Here is a 20,652-nt window from a genome sequence, read left to right on the forward strand (position 1 = left end):
CGTGCTTTGCTATAAATGAGACAAGTATAGGAGCGATGCGAAATGTATCAATGAAGCTTAGACAGCTGTAGACATAAACGATAAAATCTTAAGAGAAATGAGGATGATCTAAATCAGGTTCTCAAACTGGCTGCCTTCCAATGGACTTTTTTTTTTTTTTTTTTTTTTTTTTTGTGCCCAAGAAATTCATCTCACTTTGCTAAAAGCTACTCCTGATATACAAAAATATTGAGAAAATTTTAGCGAAACACTTTGTGTAAAAAATTTCGATTGGAATTACAAGGAATCTGAAATTTGAATTTGTGACCCATGATTTAAAATACATGAAACGGTGAATGTTCACTGACCGTAATACAAAACGAAGAAAAATTAATATAGGTAAACCTGTATCCATTGAAAACTGTATTCACCGTCTCTTCATTTGTTGGTATGAAAATTACGCCAATATTGGTAATATTTAAAAGGAAACCCAAACTAAAATAGCGAAAAGATAGAAATTAAAACTGCCAGCAATGCTAAAAGAAAATTTTCGTTTGTTTTGAAGCGGTTTAGCTTCTTTAATCCCTAGGACATGAATCCAAACTGTTATTTTCATAGGAAATTTATAAGTTGATCAAATAACATTACTTTATGAGTACTGCATTTTTTGGGGGAAGGGTGAAATTTTCAGACTCTAATTCTAAACGCTGGGCCAATATTTCATCCACAGTGTTGAACAGTTCTGATTTAAATAGAAATGCTCTACACTGACGTGATATATTAGGCATGGTCTGCCTCCTTTTGATTGAAGGGGTATACTCCATGCTGAAATATCAGTATGTTAATATGATGGCACAGCGTTTATTGAACCAAATATTTATAATTTTTTAATAAAATATACAACTTAATAGAAATAAACAAGTGACGGTATTTCATTTTAGTTGCTTTTAAGTCTGGCTCAGTTTCGTCCATCCTGATACTGAAGTCGACGACTTCATTATCAGGATGGACGAAAGAAAATATTGAGATAGTGATACTGAAACATATATCAAGCTTTGTAGTGTTTATGTGAGTGTTTTCTTTTCATATAATTTAACTGAAAATTCACTTTTTTTTTTCACCGATTTCTCGGGGAGAGAGATTTTCTATGGGCTTGCCCATAAATTATGAAAAGCCATTTTCCAGAATTTTAGACCATTCCATACACTTTTGTCACAAACTACCATACAAATCATACAACTGATAACCCTCCCACATTCTGAAATCAAGAGTTTCATAACGGTGAATAATATTATTTTAATATTATTCACAAATGATTTCAATATGTAAAACTATTAAAATGATTAGTTATCATCACTATAATATACAATAATAATATGTCAATAATTTATTTAATAATTTAAATTATGAAATGCGATAAATTAATAAAATTACAACAACAATAATAATTCTTTGTTTACTATATTTGGTTTCTTATAAGCCATACTATCTGGCCATATAACGCTTAAATAATATCAGGGGAAAGGCAACGTCAAGTTATTTGCATCATTTTTCTTGTGCTTATGATCCATTTCTTTACCACTTTTTGCTGTGATTAATATGGATTTTATTTTTTATGTTCGTAGCTTTAATTGATGCATGTGACCCCCCCCCCCCCCACCCCCCCCCCCCCCCACCCCCCCCCCCCCCCACCCCCCCCCCCCCCCACCCCCCCCCCCCCCCACCCCCCCCCCCCCCCACCCCCCCCCCCCCCCACCCCCCCCCCCCCCCACCCCCCCCCCCCCCCACCCCCCCCCCCCCCCACCCCCCCCCCCCCCCACCCCCCCCCCCCCCCACCCCCCCCCCCCCCCACCCCCCCCCCCCCCCACCCCCCCCCCCCCCCACCCCCCCCCCCCCCCACCCCCCCCCCCCCCCACCCCCCCCCCCCCCCACCCCCCCCCCCCCCCACCCCCCCCCCCCCCCACCCCCCCCCCCCCCCACCCCCCCCCCCCCCCACCCCCCCCCCCCCCCACCCCCCCCCCCCCCCACCCCCCCCCCCCCCCACCCCCCCCCCCCCCCACCCCCCCCCCCCCCCACCCCCCCCCCCCCCCACCCCCCCCCCCCCCCACCCCCCCCCCCCCCCACCCCCCCCCCCCCCCACCCCCACACTCCCGATCTCTATGCTGTCTCCAGGGGTTCTCTCTTTACTTTTTCTTTCCAATCAACTACGTTCTTCTTTCCCGCCATATTTATTTGTAATAAAAAAGACTCTATATAAAAATGTCATTCATTTTATTTACTTTATTCTGTAAAATTTATTATACGAAACTGTGTGTATATAAATTTAAATGTACCGTGATATATATATTTTTTGTTAAGCAAATCCGGTTTTAACCCGCTTTGCTTATATCAACTGACTTTTCTCTTTATACACAGTAGCTCACGCTCTCCGCACAAGCTAACTAAGATAAACTCCGTTTCTCCATCAGTAGCCAATCAAATCTCATCAGTAGAATTCCATAAAATTACCTTTACTTATAGAAATAACAAAAAATATATATCACGGTACATTTAAATTTATATACACACAGTTTCTTATAATAAATTTTACAGAATAAAGTAAATAAAATGAATGACATTTTTATATAGAGTCTTTTTTTATTACAAATACATATCCTAAGATTATATAAATAATTAATAACAAACAAAACTCAAAGCAATTATATGAATAACATATTATAAGCAAGAGACTAATAACAAATAATGTTTACAAGTCTTTCTTATGACATGGTGGATTATGTTAAATATGAATGAAGTATTATAATATATAAAATATCTTCATTCACAATTTAACACAGGGTTCCAAAGAGATTCCCAGGAAAATATTCCCAAACTTAACGCTGCCGCCTCCTGCTTGTTTCTGCTGAACCACGACGTCGAGGTACTTCCTTTTCCCAGGTTTTCGCCTAACCTACCTAACTGAATCTCGTATCCGGCATTGCTGGATACGAGATTCATCCGAAAGGCAAGTTTTTTCTAGTCTGCCGTTGTCCAATGATACCTCTCAGGTGTAAACTGTAAACGTAGACCTATAACTAAGCGTAAGCATGGGCTTTGGAAACCTATACGGAGGTAGGGGAGAATACGTTGGTTTATGGTCTGCAAACATTGCCAGTTTCTCCTTAATTAATTCTGTGGTTAGCTTTTGCACAGTGTTTCATTTATTGGCTTGCATAAGACAGAACAACTTGCATTCATCCAAGAGAATCGATAATATGTGGATGTCCACTATTAACTCGGCGACTACTGTTCTTTCCCATATCTTTCCACTCTTGCAACAATTAACTATAGTACTCCAGGAACAGCTTATATATACTGCTTGGAAAGACGTCGGCGGATACCATAGTGTGAGGAACAAAGAGCCATTACGCTCATCTTAAGATGTAAGACGTTCACTGGGCATACGCCACATCCAGCCCGTCCACCTGCTCGATAGAGGATGTTGCGTGATTCGTCGCTCCATAACACAACATTCCAAGCTTCCACGTCCTACTGTACACGCTCTTTGCACCAACTGAGACGACGCTGCATGTTGGTTCCGGTAATGTGCGGCTTGCATATTGCGGTCCTACCATGAAACTCATGTTGTGAGCCTCGGTTCTGAATGTTTTTGTGCAGATCCATGTTCCAGTCGATGCCCAGAACTCCGCATTCAACGCATCGGCTGACGAATGGCGATTTTTGCATATTATCCTTCGTAGCGCCCTATGGTCGCGTACGGTGAGTCATCCACTACGGGTAGCACTTGCAGTTGATTCCCTGCTCTTCCATCTTCGTATGGTATCACTGACTGCTGACCTGCGATGGCTCAATTTGTCCACGATTTGCGGAGAGATAGGCCTGCAACATGGCATTCTATCACAACGCCTCTTTCAAACTCCGTCAGTTCCTTTCTCGCAGCCATTTTACCCGGAGACAGCTGCATTGACTTGAGAGTATCATATTTTTACAATCTATACCGGCTACAAACACGTGACTCGTTGCAAGGCACGATGCATCTTGCCCATGAGGGTCCGTTGACTTCTTTCCAAGCAGTGTATATCGATATCGGCAATTTCCTAGATACTGCAACTCTGCAATCATGCCTTTTTCGATGTTCGTCAGATCACGTCCCTGCCTATGTCGATCAGTACCTTCGAATGTGCGTAATGCGTCCCCAGTATCATGTATACTGACTTTGACTCATGATACGAGGGCTCTCTGGCAGGGTGAAATGGCTAATCATGGAATAACTGGGTGGTCTTAATATTTGAATGGGCTGCACATATACTGTACATGTATATAATAACATTTGCATTTTATCTGGAGAAGAAAAGATAAACTATTTTCTTCTGCAGAGAAAACGGATTCATGTCCCACTTTCAACGAGACAATGGATATGTCATGGCGCAGGATCCATTTCAACATGGTTAGAGGAAAGGCTTGGCTGGCCTGCAGAAAAGTCTCGATCCAAACTCAAGAGAACGCTTTCGGAATGAAATTGAAACTAATCTACACACAGAAAGAGAGAGAGAGAGAAATCAAATTAAAAAAGAGGGGAAAAGAAACGAAAAATAAGATAATTGGAAACGATTTCAAAATTTCATTGTCTTGCTAAATGACAAAGCAGTTGGATTTAGAAATATGACAGTTTATAATGACCATCATGCGAAGATCGCTAAGAACTCTGGTAGCCGAATTCCATCTTTGAAACCACGGATTATAAGCCAAAATATTCTTAATTTAGCTTCACGTTAAAAGCAGTAATAATAACTATTGTGAAAATTTATGGCAAGGACCTAATTTCTTCAGGACACAATTTCAAGAGTTGTGTGATGTTAAAATAAGACCTTTACAAGGAGATCTTGCCTAGTTTCAGGATTAATAAACAATACAAAGCAGTTTTATGGTATGAAAAAACAGCTTAAAGATATATTGGTCTAAATTAATACTTCACATCTCAGGTAACGAACTCTAAGTAAATGAATAAATTACTTTAGCAAAAGTTACACAACAGACCTTATTACAATATTCGACTGTTGTCAAATAAGGCACATTAAATTAGGCTTCCAGTTTCGGGATTTGAGAAGATTATAAAGTTACGATATTTGGACGTAAATACACACTAATAATGCTATGATGCTAAGTAATAACTTATGAATGTAGTAAATCACGAAATGTTACTATTCTTAGAAGTTAATCTCACCACAACATCCATGCTTGTTTGTTTGTTTTTTTAACACCTACAAAAGGTAAATATATAGTACATCAGTATCCGGGAAGAACTAAGGAATTTACAGACATCCATGCCCGCGGCGGGATTTGAACCCACAGTCTGTTGGGTGGAGAGCAATACGTTTTACTTCCAAAAAAAACAAACAAACATTTTTTATAGTATATAAACTGAAAATCATGAAGCATGCTCATTTCTTTCCAGAATTATTAATGTATCTCATCAGTTTCGAGTGCTGTTTTTAGTGGACCTTATTATCCGAATTCTATCCTTTTTATTTTAAGCCGCAGGTAAAATTATAAAGCTCACTTTCTAAAGCTATTTCTAACAGTAAATATTTATTGTTCATTCATGTTCATCGTTCACTCCTTGAAGCAGAACTATTGCAATAAAAAACATTGGAAAGTGATGTTGGAATTCTTGCCATCATTTGTTGCAAGTATGCTTTGTTTGCTGGACCTTATTATCCTCTCGACTTTATTCGGTAGCAATACTGGGACAGTACTGCTGTTAGCACTAAAATAAATGTTTAAGACTATAATTCGAGTCAAAAGCGATATTTTACAAATTCTGATGTGAATAGAAAAATAATTGAACGTCTTCTCCATACCGCAATTAGACCGACGTTCCCTTTGGTAGGAAAAACCTGCGTTGAATCGCATCCTAATGTGATTAACCGGCTGGAGAGCACGCAGGTGACAGGTATAATGCACCGAGATGACAAAATATTGCCATAGTTTAATTCCTAAGTATAATTTGAATGCCATGACGAGAAATAGAGCTGAAAATGCGAAAAGAACGTTTATGTACTGTAATTCTTAAAATATCCTAGACAGAATGCAGACAAAAAGTACCGGAATAGAACCATACTTCAACATGCAATCAGTTACCTGTCCATTTTGTAACAAAATAACACCTGCGCACGCGACTAGTTCGTATAGCCTAGAAGCGAGCTGCTTAGCCTTGAACAACACAATTAACCTCATCGGAGGTGGAGCGTTGAGATAGCGCATCCTTAAGTGGGTACTGTTTAGCGGTTAGGACAACCAGGACGGAAAACTTGCATAACTAAAATTCTATAGGTTAATGCTTTCCAAGTGGACTTCAGAACCGTTCTCGTGAATGTTTCATTACACATCATAAGTGAGAAAAAATGAACAATTTACACAGCAATTTTTAAAAATGCAGTCATCATAAGGGGAAACAGTGAGCATTCTCTACATCAATTATTGGTAGTATATTTGAACGGTATAATCAAGTAATATTTTGTAATTATTTATTAATAGAATTCTTTAAACCATATACTGTACATGTATATAATAACATTTGCATTTTCTCTGGAGAAGAAAAGATAAACTGTTTTCTTCTGCAGAGAAAACGGATTCATGTCCCACTTTCAACAAGACAACGGACATGTCATGGCGCAGGATCCATTTCGTTCCAACTCTAAGAATGCAATTTCATGTACCATTATGTGGTGGCGAAGTGATGCAAGCTATACTGAATAAATATGACAGTGAATTAGACTTTCTTCGGAATGGTCTAATATTACATGAGTAAAGGATGAACTGTACAGATGTTGAGTTAGCATTTTCAATATCTTATATATGAGGATAGATAAAAATAGGCAGAATTTTTTGTGGGGTCGAAGTAGCACCATCTTCTGGTGTTACTTTGGTCCAGTCATCAGTAAATTTATCTAAGAATAAGCAATATTTTTTCTCTTCGATTGTGAAATTGGATGTTTTGAAGGAGAAACTTCGAATGTAACATTTCTTCGAATGAAATGCTACATTCGAAGAAATGATGTTGAGCCGATCCAAGAAAGAGAACGAAACGAGTCTAATGTCAATGTAATACATGATCGCTTTCTCTTCCCCGGAGGTTCTGGATGTGGTGCGCCAAGAATTCCTTCCTCAAGGTGAGGCCATGAGTCAGACTATCTATAGACCATTCTTTAACCTTCGACTTTCCGACAGATTAAGAAAGTCTTACAAATGATCGTCCCACGCTTGGTTTCTACACCAAGACAACGTGTCAAGCCATGCGACCTAGTGTGCCCAGGAATTCTAAGCCAGGAAATGATTTTAAGACATTGTCGATATACACTTGAATACAAAACGGAAGCTGCAGGCTATTCGCAAACAGGCTTCCTAAGGATGCAATGAACAATGCAAGGATAGCTAAAATCGCTATTTAATCAGATGATCGTACTTTGAAGGAAATAACTCAAAGAAACTCGCATGTGTCTTAATTTCTACAAAAACTTATATTCCTGTGTTTTGGATCATCCCTCAGAAATAATTTTGCAACTTTAATGATTTATAATTGCCTTTAAAGCATAAGAATTTTTGAAGCTAATGGAATTTTTACTTTTTTCGTCAAGATTTGAATTTGTCTTTCACAGTTGTTTTACATAAAACTATCGACACATATGCATCTGTTAATTTGTTTGTGTGTGTGTGTGTGTGTGTGTGTGTGTGTGTGTGTGTGTGTGTGTGTGTGTGTGTGTGTGTGTGTGTGTGTGTGTGTGTGTGTGTGTGTGTGTTTGTTTGTTTGTTTACTGGCCGATTTGTTTTGGTTGCAACATGAAAAACTGCAGTTCTCGAGCGAACTCCCCCATGATGCCTCCATACGAGATTGGCTAACTAACATCCAGATGAAAAATCCTTATAACCGTTTATCGTGTCCAGAAAGAAATTCGAATCTAGAGTTTTCCAACGAAATAAGGGCATTCTTCTGGGTAAGCAATTGAAGTATCGATGGAAGTACAATGAATACAGCAGTAACCAACCTGTAATACTAATATTAAGTGAAAACAATAAATTTAATAAAAATCATGAGCATCCCAGCAAAAAAGACGTAATCATCATTTAAATATTTAATTCTGCACAATTTAAGTCTGGATTGTATGTAAATAATTTTAAGTGCTTAATAACACGATGTACATTTAGTAATATTCACACGCAGGACACAATAACTGCCAACAAGACTTTTTCATTAAAAATTATCGTTTTGTTTTTCACTATAAAATTGTTTCATTGACAAAATGATAATTATTCATATGATATGATATGAAATATTCAATAAAATATTCATATGATATTTCATTGACAAAATGATAATTATTTTCTGGCTTGATGGAATTTAATGATTTAAATAAATGGATATCTATTAAAATTTGTGAAGTCGTTTCAATTTTGGTTTCAATCGTTAAAATGCCATTTTAAAATCAGTTAAAATGACAAACTAAGTAAAACCAAAACTATATATCTAGAGTAACAGACCGAAGCTTCATAAACTCAGTTCTAAATTTTGAAACCTTAAAAAAATAAATAATAAAAAAAAAACATTACTAGTTCATGGCTTCTTTGAATGCCGTTAAAGTTATTAATAATGAATGTTCTTGGGAAAATAACGCAAACATTGATTAAATACGTTCTAGTGCAATAAGTAATTTTCGTTCTTCAGCTAATCTGAGATTCAGGATTGGTTGATGAAAGATTTTTCTTTTCAGCTATAATTTCGTTATTTAAACCAAAATTATTTGAAATAGTGATAACTATACGAGTACCTAGTGCAGGCATGTCGAAATGGGATTTACATCTTTAGCGCGCTAGGCTTCCAAGAAAGAGATCTTATAGGTTCAAATCTAGTAATGAACTAAAAGAACTTTTTCTAAACATTTATTATTACTTTTACTACTATTTATACAGATGCGCATAAAGAGTATACAATAATAATAACGCCATGAATTTCAGGAAAACATTTGGATGTGCAGTAATATTGGCGTTGTCATTGCAAATGAACAGATGGCGAGGATTATACAGCAAATGTTTATAGATAAAATACTCACTAACATTAAATTATTACCGTACTATGAAAAGTATCATATAATAATAAAATAATATTGTTTACAATGACAATTATTTTATTATATTATCTCATAGCAGCGTTTAATTATGCAGTTTGAAAACTGCAGTCATAAATTTTATACTCGTATAAATATATTTATACTGAATACATTGCAGCTTTTTTACGATTGGAGAGGAATGCTAATGGATACAACTATCATTAAATAATTACATTTTAAAATTGTAATATGCGTATATATGGGAGATAAAATAAAGGAAAAGAAGTGGTAAATTTATGGATTGAGTTTGGTAAAATAACATTAATAATATTAGTGAAGAGGTGTAATCGTAATAACTGGAGGTAACTTTTTATAAGAGTGGGTTAAGATAGCATTAATTTATTTGTGTTTAACGGTGGCGTTTGTTATTGTGATTTCTATGTTTTATATGACATGGATGTCATCGTTTGCTCTACTAAGTGTTAATAAATTCCAGAGTTCATGTTCCATTTTAATATTCCATAACGGTTTTGGCGTTTTAGATTGTGTGGTAGGTTGTGCTCCGCTGTATGAATTGCTATAGCGCTTTCTTATGCTTTTAAGATTTTGTGTTTCGATATAAGAGTTTTCCCATAACACACACACACACACACACATAGCAGTATTTCACTTTCAAGTGTCAAAAGTTAGGTCAAGAAATACAGCGAATTTCTTGTTATCAAATGTTTTGTTTTGCCTGTAATCTTCTGGTAACAATTATGCTTTTCATTTTCTGGAACCGTACTACTTCTTTGAAATGATGTCTATTTAAGTAGTTCTATAGATTTGCGTGTATTGTATTTTAAGAAGCTTAGAGATTAGTGGTAAATTACAATAAGTCTATTAGTCTGAATGTCATTTCTTTTTTCCTGTTTGTAAAGGCTTGAAGGACTCTGCTCACCTGTCTCCAAAAGGTTACGGCTAAAGGAGCTCTGTCTGCTGCCCTGGGGGAATAAAGGGGTTAGAGGATTTATTTTATAATATATATTAATAAATAATTATATTCTCAATTTTATTTTTATGCAACTCTCACTCACGAATGTGTATAGTACATTCGTACCATGGGTGGAATAAGGATTTGATTTTCAAGTTTTATTAATTATATATACGTATATTCTAGAAATCCTGCTCTAGAGACTAAACATGGAAAATTTTCAAGCCACTTCAGGCTTCCAGTAAGCGGAGAGGTGGTCAAATTATATAATAATAATTATTATTTTTTGTCTGTATATATTATGACAAAACGGGTCTAAGTTTTGTTACTGTGATAATGATTGATGTCACAGCACAAAATGCTTTTCTTAAAAGCATTTATGATGATCTGCAATGCTTTTGTTTCTTGTTAGCTCTAAAATCAACAATGGCTTCCAAAACTAAAGCACCAACATACTATTGCTAAAATACCTATGATTATTCTTAAAATTTTCACTTTTCCTCGTCTATAGCAATTCCATTCACAAAAAGGTCAAAAACTATTATTCATTACGTGCATTTCGAGGATAAATTTCGGTTGGAATACTTAAATATGAGCCTTCGTAGCTTTGTCGGTATAGACGATGCCTTTTGTTCGGAAAGACCTGGGTTCGATTCCCGTCCATGACATGACGAACTTTTCTCTTTCAACTAAAGGTGAGTTAACCGGTCTTATATGGAAGTGGAGTTTTTTTTTTTCTCGGTAACTCGGGTTTTTCAAAACAGGCAAACCGGGCCCGTGAACACACACGGCTACAGTCATAAATACTTAGGGCAAGGAAGGCACCACCTTGCATCATATCTGCCTGGTAATCAGTTGCAACCCTCAGGATTAGGATACTTAAATATATGACTACAGTAATTATTAGTATAAAACTAGTATTAATACAGCATTGGTACAATTATAAAAGTGTAACGTACTAATATTTTCTAAATTTGAAAAATGCCATAATTCTAAAATTTAATTATATACACTGTATTGAAATAAGTATTAAGATAGCACTAGATTTCAAAGATTTACAGACACTCATTTGGTTCTGATCACATTTTTCACCCTTCTAGGCATAATCTTTACTACTTTGTCATTCAGCTTGACTAACAGTTAATGCATCTTTAATTGGCATACTGGTCTGGTCAGCACAAGACATTCCCGTTTGCTTCAAAGTTGTTCAACTGAGTTGATATCGGAACTATGTGCAGGAGAATCAGATTTTCTACATCAGTGTCCTTAAATCATGTTGCAATAGTGCTTGCAGTAAGACGCTGTGCATTGTTATGTAGCAAGAGACATGGTCTGTTCCGTAAAACTGCCACAATGTTTGAAAGCACTGCATTATCTAGAAGTGTTGTGCATTCGTAGGTGGTCGTCCTTCCGGGCAATTTAATCACACCAGCTCGTTACACCTGTTAATTACACTTTCTCTTCCTTATTTTATTGATTACAAATGCTATCATTTGTAATCACAGGTACAATTCTTACAAAATCTTTAAAAATGCACACAGATATTTTGATTTATTCCGCTATTAAAACAGTTTTTCAGATTATGTAGTAAATTGGATGTATTAGGCTTGCCATCAACCAACAAAAAGGGGTTTTTGAAAGGTTTAAAGCAGTACTCTTTTCTAATCCGCTCTAGTTCTCAAATTATATCACTATAGTCCTTGAAGGATAATACAGTACACACGGACTTGTTATAAGTGCTTTAGGTAATAAGAAATTAGCTTGATTTCCAGGCAGTAACAGATATAAACATCGAACAAAAAATTAAGACTTGGAGAGCAAACTTCAAGTTTTATCCACGGATGTTCAGTATATATGATCCATCGGTTTGCAAATATCCAAGCTATACTCGAATTCATCTCATGTATATTGAACTGTGATCTATCAACAACGACAACTGCGATTGAAAATTCGCTTTCAAATGTCATTCAGGGATTGACATTGATAGTTAGTATAGCTGTTACGTATTTCGACAAGAAAATTTCACATGGACTTAGATCTGAAAAAATAGGTAGCCAAGAAATGGGTTCCATTCATCCTTCCAATCTTCCGGAAGGTTTGCATCTAAGAACGTCTACACGGAGATGGGGAAGTGACTCCATTTTCAATCTGCTAGAAATGAAGTTTATCCTGGATTACTTCCAGTACCTGGAGCCACAGGTATACTTCTAGCATGTTTGTGTACGCAATATCTGAGAGTAGGCTTTGCAAATACGCTTTAGTCTTTGATACAGTAAATACACACTGACTTTTTGCGTGCCAATATACGCGGATATTCAAGTCCCCCCGGAACGCCCCCCCCCTGATCCGAACATTCTTCTTGTTTGCTTTTTCGGGGAGATGAAATATAGCTTCATCGCTGAAAACGAACTAGCCACCAAACGTTACCGAGTTCAAATGGCCTGATCATTTTCTTACGGAACGCAGTCCATTTCAATTTGTCGGTAACTGACAGGTGCTGCTGTTCGAGCCATTTAAATGCATCTGCTTCCTCAATACTTTTTAATACTGTAATTTGCGGATAGCAAATTTTTGCATGTCTCTTTTAGCGGACTTTCGTTAGCTCCGGCCATTGCTCTCATTATTAGAGATGTACGCTTCGTTCATAAACTTGTGGCAACTTCTAAATTGAGTCGGCTTTGTGTGGGTACTCCATGGACCATGAACTGTTCTCACAGACTTCGTCTCTGGAAACTAGAAGCAACATTGTCGTGTTGCCCTTGAGAAGCCTTTTTGATTTTAGCAATTACAGCTACTCGAAGTCGATTACCAGATGAAATTTCATGTTTGCATATGTAATTACCTCGAAAATAAACTCATTTCTTGTTATCTAAGTCATTTATAATAACTATGCATGTTGCAGTACTGAATGTCTGAGGGATTTTGGTAAGTAAGGTATACTTCTAAGAATATCTAATTCTAACAAAAGCTACGGTTACTATGGTAACCATTGATACAAATATTCACACGTTCCTATCCCTGTATACATTATTCTTTAAACATTTGATGTAGGAAATATATTGAGCAACAAATGCAAACTACCATACGTTTCTAGATATCGATACAGTCAAAAACATTATTTGGAGTCCTGTTCGTCTTTGAACTGCTTGAACCCTCACTCATGCTACAAAAGCAATTAGAATTTAAACTCACAGGGCGCCTCAAATAAATGAGTCTGTTTGAATCAACACAAGCAGCTCATTTATTCATCCCTCTACGTCACAAAACTCCAATGATGAGGGCTGAAAATAGGAATGGAAACTTGTTATTCAAAGTCGATACAAGCAAAAATAGGCCCACGTGTTTAGTTTATTATGCGCATATACAGTAACGGGCGGTTGTTCTAAATGCTCATTTCAGATTGTTGACGTCACATGTTCCCAGATAACAGCGCCTCTAGTGCCGGACTGTTTACACGCACGCTAACCACAATATCAAGGCCAGGCGTCTGCGTGCCTATCATGTAATGCTGTCTACAAAGTTCGTCCGGTTATTTTGCATTTATTATCAAAGCGGTTTCACCACCGATGCAACAGAGAGGAAAGGACTCCATTAAACACGTACTTCTGTCTTAATTAAATGGCTACGAAGTGACCACAACACACAGACATTTAGTTTCTAAATTTGATCCTCAAGGAATACTACCTTAAAGGCTGAAATTGCATGACGTGGGACACAACACAATGACGCACAAAGCGTCCGCTCTTGCCGGAGGTTCTTCGCACACTTGTAAATGATGACGCCAACAGCAGTTTCTATATAGAGTGATGTGCGAGCGCTATTGAAGATTATTTTACATACTACAGTCAGGAAACACACATGAATATTTCAGGTATCAAAGTTTCTAAAAATTACTCGCGAGATATATTTAGACACGGTTGTAATAGGAGATCTATATCAAGACCATTGGAAGGAAGGGATTTCACTTGCTATTGTGTATCTTTTGACGTCAACATGTGTCCTGTTCGCATTCTGATAATGTAGTTGTTGGGGGTAACTTTGTATCATTATGAAGCCGGATTTGGTTGGAACAATCTGCATATATAATAAATGTGGATTGTTGCTTAATACTCTCTCTCTCTCTCTATCTACTGTTCGCACGCATATGCAGCATTTCCAGGTCACCTGTTTAAGTAATCTACGAATCCTCGGCGTTAATCAGACTCCTATATTATGAACTTTCCATTGGCTAGTACAGCTGCAAACACTGTTCTTAAATACATTAGAACACTGTCGTTACCACACAATTTTCATTGTTAATTTATTGCACGATATCTTCACAAAACATTTTCAGATAATAATGACTATCTGTAGATTGTAAAATACGGTCTTAATTTAGTACTATAGCCAAGAAGGGAACAAGCATGTTCTTGTACGAGAGAGACAGATATTTTGGTTAGTCCACAGTCAGTCTGTAAAACATACCAGAGGGAAATTTTAAGTGATCTGGCTCTGAAATAAAAAGGATTGTCAAGTGTGAATTTATTTATTTAGCGGTAGGATTTTTTATATCCGTAGCATCTTCGTTCATTTTAAATTATATCGAAGTCACCACCTGGCTGGAATACGATAATTATAGCATTTGCTTGTTTTGAGGAATGATAAACCCGAGTTTATCATTCCTCATATGGAGGTGGAGGGAGAAAACTCTCCAACTCCATATGAGACCGGTTAACTCACCTTTAATCGAAAGAGATCACATAAAGGTTCCTCACGTCATAGACGGGAATCGAACCCAGATCTTTCCGACCAAAGCTCTGATTATTAATGCGACATAAATATTTTTGTTCAGTTGCACAGCTGTAAAGATATTCACTACGAAATTCGACAGCACATAAAGAACAAATTTCTAATGAAATACATGTTGATAAGATATTCGTATTGTATGTATTACACGATGCCTGCCGAAGACCTTAGTGACTACATTCAGCTATGAAATATGCTTTGCTGACAACTACACAACTACACAGCAAAGGCTGCGAGGGCCCCCTAGTCATACTTGCGGAGTCGAAGAAAGCCTTAGTTGTCACCAAAAACTGTCACTGATAATTCTGCACGTGCAAAATGGTCCGAGCGAAACGAACTGCTCGACAAATTTTGGAATGCATTTCAAATACCAACTTTTAATAAATTTTTTCCATCTAGATTGGAGAATTTGGTTGAATTATTTGAAATTATGGCAGAAGCAGCTGAAACTATGAGGCCAGTGTGTATGGTATGTTTGTTTTGCTGGTTTATCTGCTTTGCAAGATGAAAACCAAAGTTTCCGGAAGGAAAATTCTTGCCAATTCTTTAGCCAAAATGGAGCAATAACTAATCAGTACTTATTATGTGAAACGCACCTAGAGAGAGAGAGAGAGAGAGAGAGAGAGAGAGAGAGAGAGAGAGAGATGTAAAAGATCTCTTTGTTCTATACTGTTAGACTTTGCTCCTTGCTTTATCTACCAAGATTATGTAATTTATGGATGAGTTCTTATAAATTTATTCGCTTTGGTGTATTATTTCCTAATATCCTTTATTATGATTTATTTATTAGTATTCTAATGTCATTATTAAGTTTCAATATTATTATTATTAGGGATCAATATTATAAAGAATCATTTCAAATATGATGATAGAGGTAAATTGCATTGTTATATTGATGATGATATTGTTTATCGATTAAAAGGAATTTAAGTTTGAAATTGCATCCAAATAATTATTTATATCTGAATACGATTGTGAGGAAAAACCTCTCTCCATATCCTGAAGGGAGAGACTTTTTTTTTTTTAAACAGGAAACTTCAGTGTTCCATTCCTCTATTATCTAAACAATCGTAACCTTGCAACGGTATCACAGTACAGTGTACCCTGCGACAGTAGATAATGCAATACTTATATCCGCTTGTATTCGTTATGGTTCTCTGCTTGCATTCTAAGATCAGCGTACGACTTACGTGACTTTCAAAGTATACCTGACCTATTTATACATGCGCAGAGACGAGCACAATGGTCAGTGTCTGCTTGTGGATAAAAACAGAAGACAGAAACAGACGAGTTAGTTATTTACGATATGCAAATGATATTGTTTTCGATAATAGCAGTTGTGCCTCCACCATACAGTAATGTTTCGTGATAAGTGTGTCTATCCCCCCCCCCCTCCCCTGTGATCATACCACCTGATGATGAATAGCATAAGCAAGTTGAAACGTCAAAATTAAACCATTTTTTATTAAATCTGCATCTTTTTTATTTCATACGCCACGGTTGAAAATGCATCACATTCAATGGAAAACCATTGAGTTTATGGCCAACATTCCAATCCGCGGTAAAGCATGACGTGTAGTTGTTTGACGAATGTGTCCAAGGATTTATGAATAAAACCATTTGTGTGTGTAGAGCAGCGAAATATTTAAATATTAGAAAATATCCCCCTCTCACTTTCGGCCTGATGTGCGGTTACTTTCACACGCACGCACTCTGTGAACCAGGATAACTTTATGGATAGTCTCAGAATGACTACTGTTTAAACATTTATGATGTATGGAATCACACAGGACTCGATCTACCTCTTTCCTTCCGTGTATTCTTAATTCATATTTGACAGAAATGTAAGAGTCCGAATTTCAAGCCATGAATATTTTCAAGTTATTATTTGTAGTTGCGGATTTCCCATTATCTAGCACAAGACTTGCGTGGAATGTTTTTATTTTCTAGACACACACGAACACACACACATAGAGAGAGAGAGAGAGAGGAAGAAGAAAAGAAGGAAAAAAAAAAAACACAATGATACCCCATAAATCTGGACATAAAATTACTCCTGGAAAGGACAGAAGAGTGCCGTATATATAGATAGAAGAATGCAATATGCATTGCCGGATGCCACAAATTTCGGTATCTAACTGCGTTTCCTTGACACGTGATCAAGGAGACGCACGTGCACAAGGGGACGAATGAGATTATGGATGTTTATGGGTTTTAAAGCCTAGACGCTACCGCACTGGCTGCGGAAAATCACGCGCGCGCGCCTACCCTTCCTTCCTCCCACCCACCCACCCACACAGCACGTCTGGTGCGTTAACTACAACTGTTCCAAATCGTAGACTCATCCCAGGCATCTTTTCTTTCTTTTGGTGGACGTTCGGGTAGGCTTCTTCTATAGAAGTTGTTCCAGAATCTAAGATATAGCTTCGGTGTTTAAAGTTCAATTTTGGCACTTCGTTTTTCTAAGTTTCAAGTTTAGTTTATTTCGATTTCGACTACGTGAGGTGATGGGGTGTGTGTGTGTGGGGGGGTTAGAACAATTATGAACATGCAATTACCGATTGCATGTTCATAACGATTTTTCGAAGCATGTTGTAGAAAGAGAATTTTACTCCTCGTTTTGTCATTAATTTTCCAAGCAGAAAGAATATTTCTTGCATAAGCACTATTATTTCTTCGCGACATATTCATTATAAATGCACACTACAATAAGGAATCCCGAGAATATAGGAAATGAAAATGAATATTTCCTATATTCTCGAGAGAACATAGGAATATAACCAGCTCTTTAGACAGATGCACAAAACTATTGACAGTATGTGTATTATTCAATCTTTCTGAGCAATTTTATTCGTCTTATAACAACTAAAGTAAAAAATCGGAGATTTTAGCAAATCAAGATAATGTAATTGTCTTTAATCAAAAGAACGGCTTTGATAAAAAAAAAAAAAATGACCCAACAACATGCTTTCTACTAATATAAGACATTAAATCGAATATTAATACTAAAGCAGTATTGAATTATGGATGAGATATAGCGAATACTGCACGTCTTGGAATACAGTTCAACAACCCACCATGTTCAAATTGATGACGTCATTATCAGAATGACAAGAGCAAACGTCAGCATCCGGGCAACTTTTTTCTCCCCCCCTTTTTTTTTTTTTTTAAAGTCAGAAACGCACCGTAGGGAGAAACTTTATTCTTACCTGCTTACAGAATATCCATCAACGTCGTTCTTCGCTTTCAGCTATCCATATTCACTCACACAAGACGCAGAACTTTATAGATTCCACACTACGAATTATTCCAGTAAGTGAAAAAGCACAAACACTGTCGGGAGGTTAAAGGTGACTCTGGCGGCTTTATCCGTAACACTTGGAGTGGGAGAACGTACTCACCGGTAAGAGGGACACAAGAATGGAGGAGTATAGTCCAGCCCTTACCGAGGTCTGCCAGCAAATGGCAGGTTTGGAAGCCGAGAGCGCATCTGTTTAGATTTGTTGTTAATTTTGGAAGGTTTCACTTTAGCCCTTCTAATTCCAGCCATAGGCAGTAACCGTTATTCCGAGGTTAGCAGTCATACAGCAAAGTCGGGTTATTTTTAAGGCCCATACTGTGATTCGGCTACACGGAGTTGCTTATTTTGGACCCGGCCGACGTATATGTCGGAAACGCAGAGAGGAATATCACCCCCTGTCTGAATTAGCTCCATCTCCGGGACCATTCCACACCGCATCCCTTCCCCCCGTTCTGTGTGTACGTCCCCCGCTACTTATCTGCGAACTATAGGTTTTGTAATAACACAGGACTGTAAATGATGGGGTTACTCCATCCCAAGACTAACAGATGCGCAATGATTGGTTTTCTGATTAATTCCACTTATACAAGGTGTATTAATTCTATATGGGCGGTACATTGCCATGAGGTGACTGTCCACGGGATAAGGTATCTATTGACACGGGTTGTTACCTCAATTCGAGTTTTATAGAGATATTCATGTTTGCAGGCATTGCAACACTTTGAGCGCTACGTTGCTTAAACTGTGCAAATACTTGCTTTTATAGGATCATTGTTTCTTATTTCAGAATGCAAATAATTCAAATATTACACTAATAATAATAATAAGTATTATTATTATTATTATTAACCGTAGATCAAAGAGTAAATTAATTACTTTTTTTAAAAAAATGTGGTTCTGCTATTTCTCGTTTAGTGATGTCTCATGATAGAGTAAAAAATCTCTGACCATCTCTGTTGGTCACAGCTTTCTATAGTTACTGTCAGAAACTTTGTAAAAGCTTAATTAAAAGTGACTTTCAGCTCAAATGTAATTTTCTGCTCGTAGACCATTTTTCCCCCCTCTTCTTTTCCTCCGAACAACACTACTGCATTGTTTATTAAGTAGGACTACGAGGTCGCCTGGTTTATAAAGAAGTTTATTGATTCTCTACCTCACGACTTTCGAAGTCTCGGGTTCGTGTAGCTCAATAACTACCTCGCCTATCTGTACCTGAAGGATGAAATTCTGTGCGAACATGCATCTAAGTGAATGCATAATAAAGTGAATATTTCTTAATTTAACGTGCACTTGACCTTTGACCTTTTCATTCTACTAAGTGCTAACATAGAGGAATGGAAGTGCATCTCAAAAGGAAAAAGGAAGAAAGAGGGGGGGGGGCTACAAAGGCAGAAAAAAAATCATGCTATCATATCGGTGTGCGAGAGAGAGCAAAAAAATAATAAAGATTGATGAAAGAAGACAGAAATATTGTCTAATAAATGTGAGGAGAGGTATATGAGGAGTACCATGAGCTGTGCAGCTAATTATGATTAAAGATATCATGCTTAGGTGGTGAATAGACAGTGATCCCTCCAAGGATTGGGATCCGGCCGGTTCCCAATCCTTGGAGCCTATAACGAAACATAAGGTACTTTTGCTATATAAACAGCCAGAATGCTATCGAGCTTCGGTTTGCAACTTCCAGTGCATTTAAATTTCTGAAACTGGACTATGGATTATCCAATTTCCACGAATTCAAGAGGATCATACCTATACAAATGAACTTCTTAACAACTTTAAACAATATACTGTTGACAAATATACCACAACAAAGATGATAAGTTGAGTAATATTAGCTTTTCTTTTGAGATAGATTGAAAACGTCCAAAATTTGTGTAATCATTGCCCATCCATTCTTCTTTGTAGTCCTGTAATCAAACAGCATAATTCAGGACGTATTTAATTTTGCGGTGAAAAGGCCTTGAGATATTTGCACGTCTGCCATGCTTAATACGCAAAGATTAGGATAGCAGCGATGAATTATAACTGGCTCCATAATTTACATGGAAGATGATTACGTCATAATACAGATTTAGTGCCGAGTTAAGCGCACATTTGTCGCTCCTCGAGGCACGTGGTGCCATTAAAATTGCAGCGGGCCGGCTTGATTCGCGTAATAAAGCTTTGCTGTTTTCAGTTGTGTAGTCAATTTTGTCTCCCTACTGAGATGTGGAGTGATTTTATATTTAGCAGTTTTTCTACTCTCGCTCTTTTATTGGGCCAAAATATGGCCATATGCAAATCTCCGTTTGTATTGTAACGGGTTTCGTCTTTAAATTATTCCATCTCTGAGAAGAATATTATGTAAGGTAGTCTAAACTATTCTGTTCTTCCAGCCGGCAATATCAGCTGTAATATGAAGTAATTTAAAGCATCCGGGAGAAAAGTTTTGATGCACATAATGGCGGACTGTCAGAATGAAGAATGTTACCTCAGTGCAAGCTGAAATGATGGACAGTCTTTCGCGA

At 37.3% G+C, this 20,652-nt stretch overlaps 1 protein-coding gene and 1 long non-coding RNA gene across 5 annotated transcripts in view; one reads left to right on the forward strand and one right to left on the reverse strand.

Annotated features, from left to right (window-relative positions):
* LOC150100420 (uncharacterized) overlaps window positions 1-18,292 on the reverse strand; it is a 121,854-nt gene extending 103,562 nt beyond the window's left edge. For all 3 annotated transcript variants that reach the window (XR_016549257.1, XR_016549258.1, XR_016549256.1), the window contains exon 1: window positions 18,051-18,292. This is a non-coding gene — a long non-coding RNA (uncharacterized LOC150100420). The remainder of the gene's footprint in view (window positions 1-18,050) is intronic.
* The window catches only part of LOC150100421 (myocyte-specific enhancer factor 2-like), a 287,084-nt gene that overhangs the window by 93,641 nt on the left and 172,791 nt on the right, over window positions 1-20,652 (forward strand). The window contains exon 3 of one of the 2 annotated variants that reach the window (XM_090402909.1): window positions 10,004-10,082. The exons of the other annotated variant lie outside the window; for it this stretch is intronic. The gene's annotated coding sequence lies outside the window, so the exon portion shown is untranslated. The remainder of the gene's footprint in view (window positions 1-10,003; window positions 10,083-20,652) is intronic. 2 annotated transcript variants of the gene reach the window in all.

The sequence above is a fragment of the Typopeltis vanoorti genome, chromosome 13, assembly GCF_054136105.1.
Source record: "Typopeltis vanoorti isolate ZY-2024b chromosome 13, IOZ_Tvanoo_1.0, whole genome shotgun sequence".
NCBI classification, from domain to species: domain Eukaryota; kingdom Metazoa; phylum Arthropoda; class Arachnida; order Uropygi; family Thelyphonidae; genus Typopeltis; species Typopeltis vanoorti.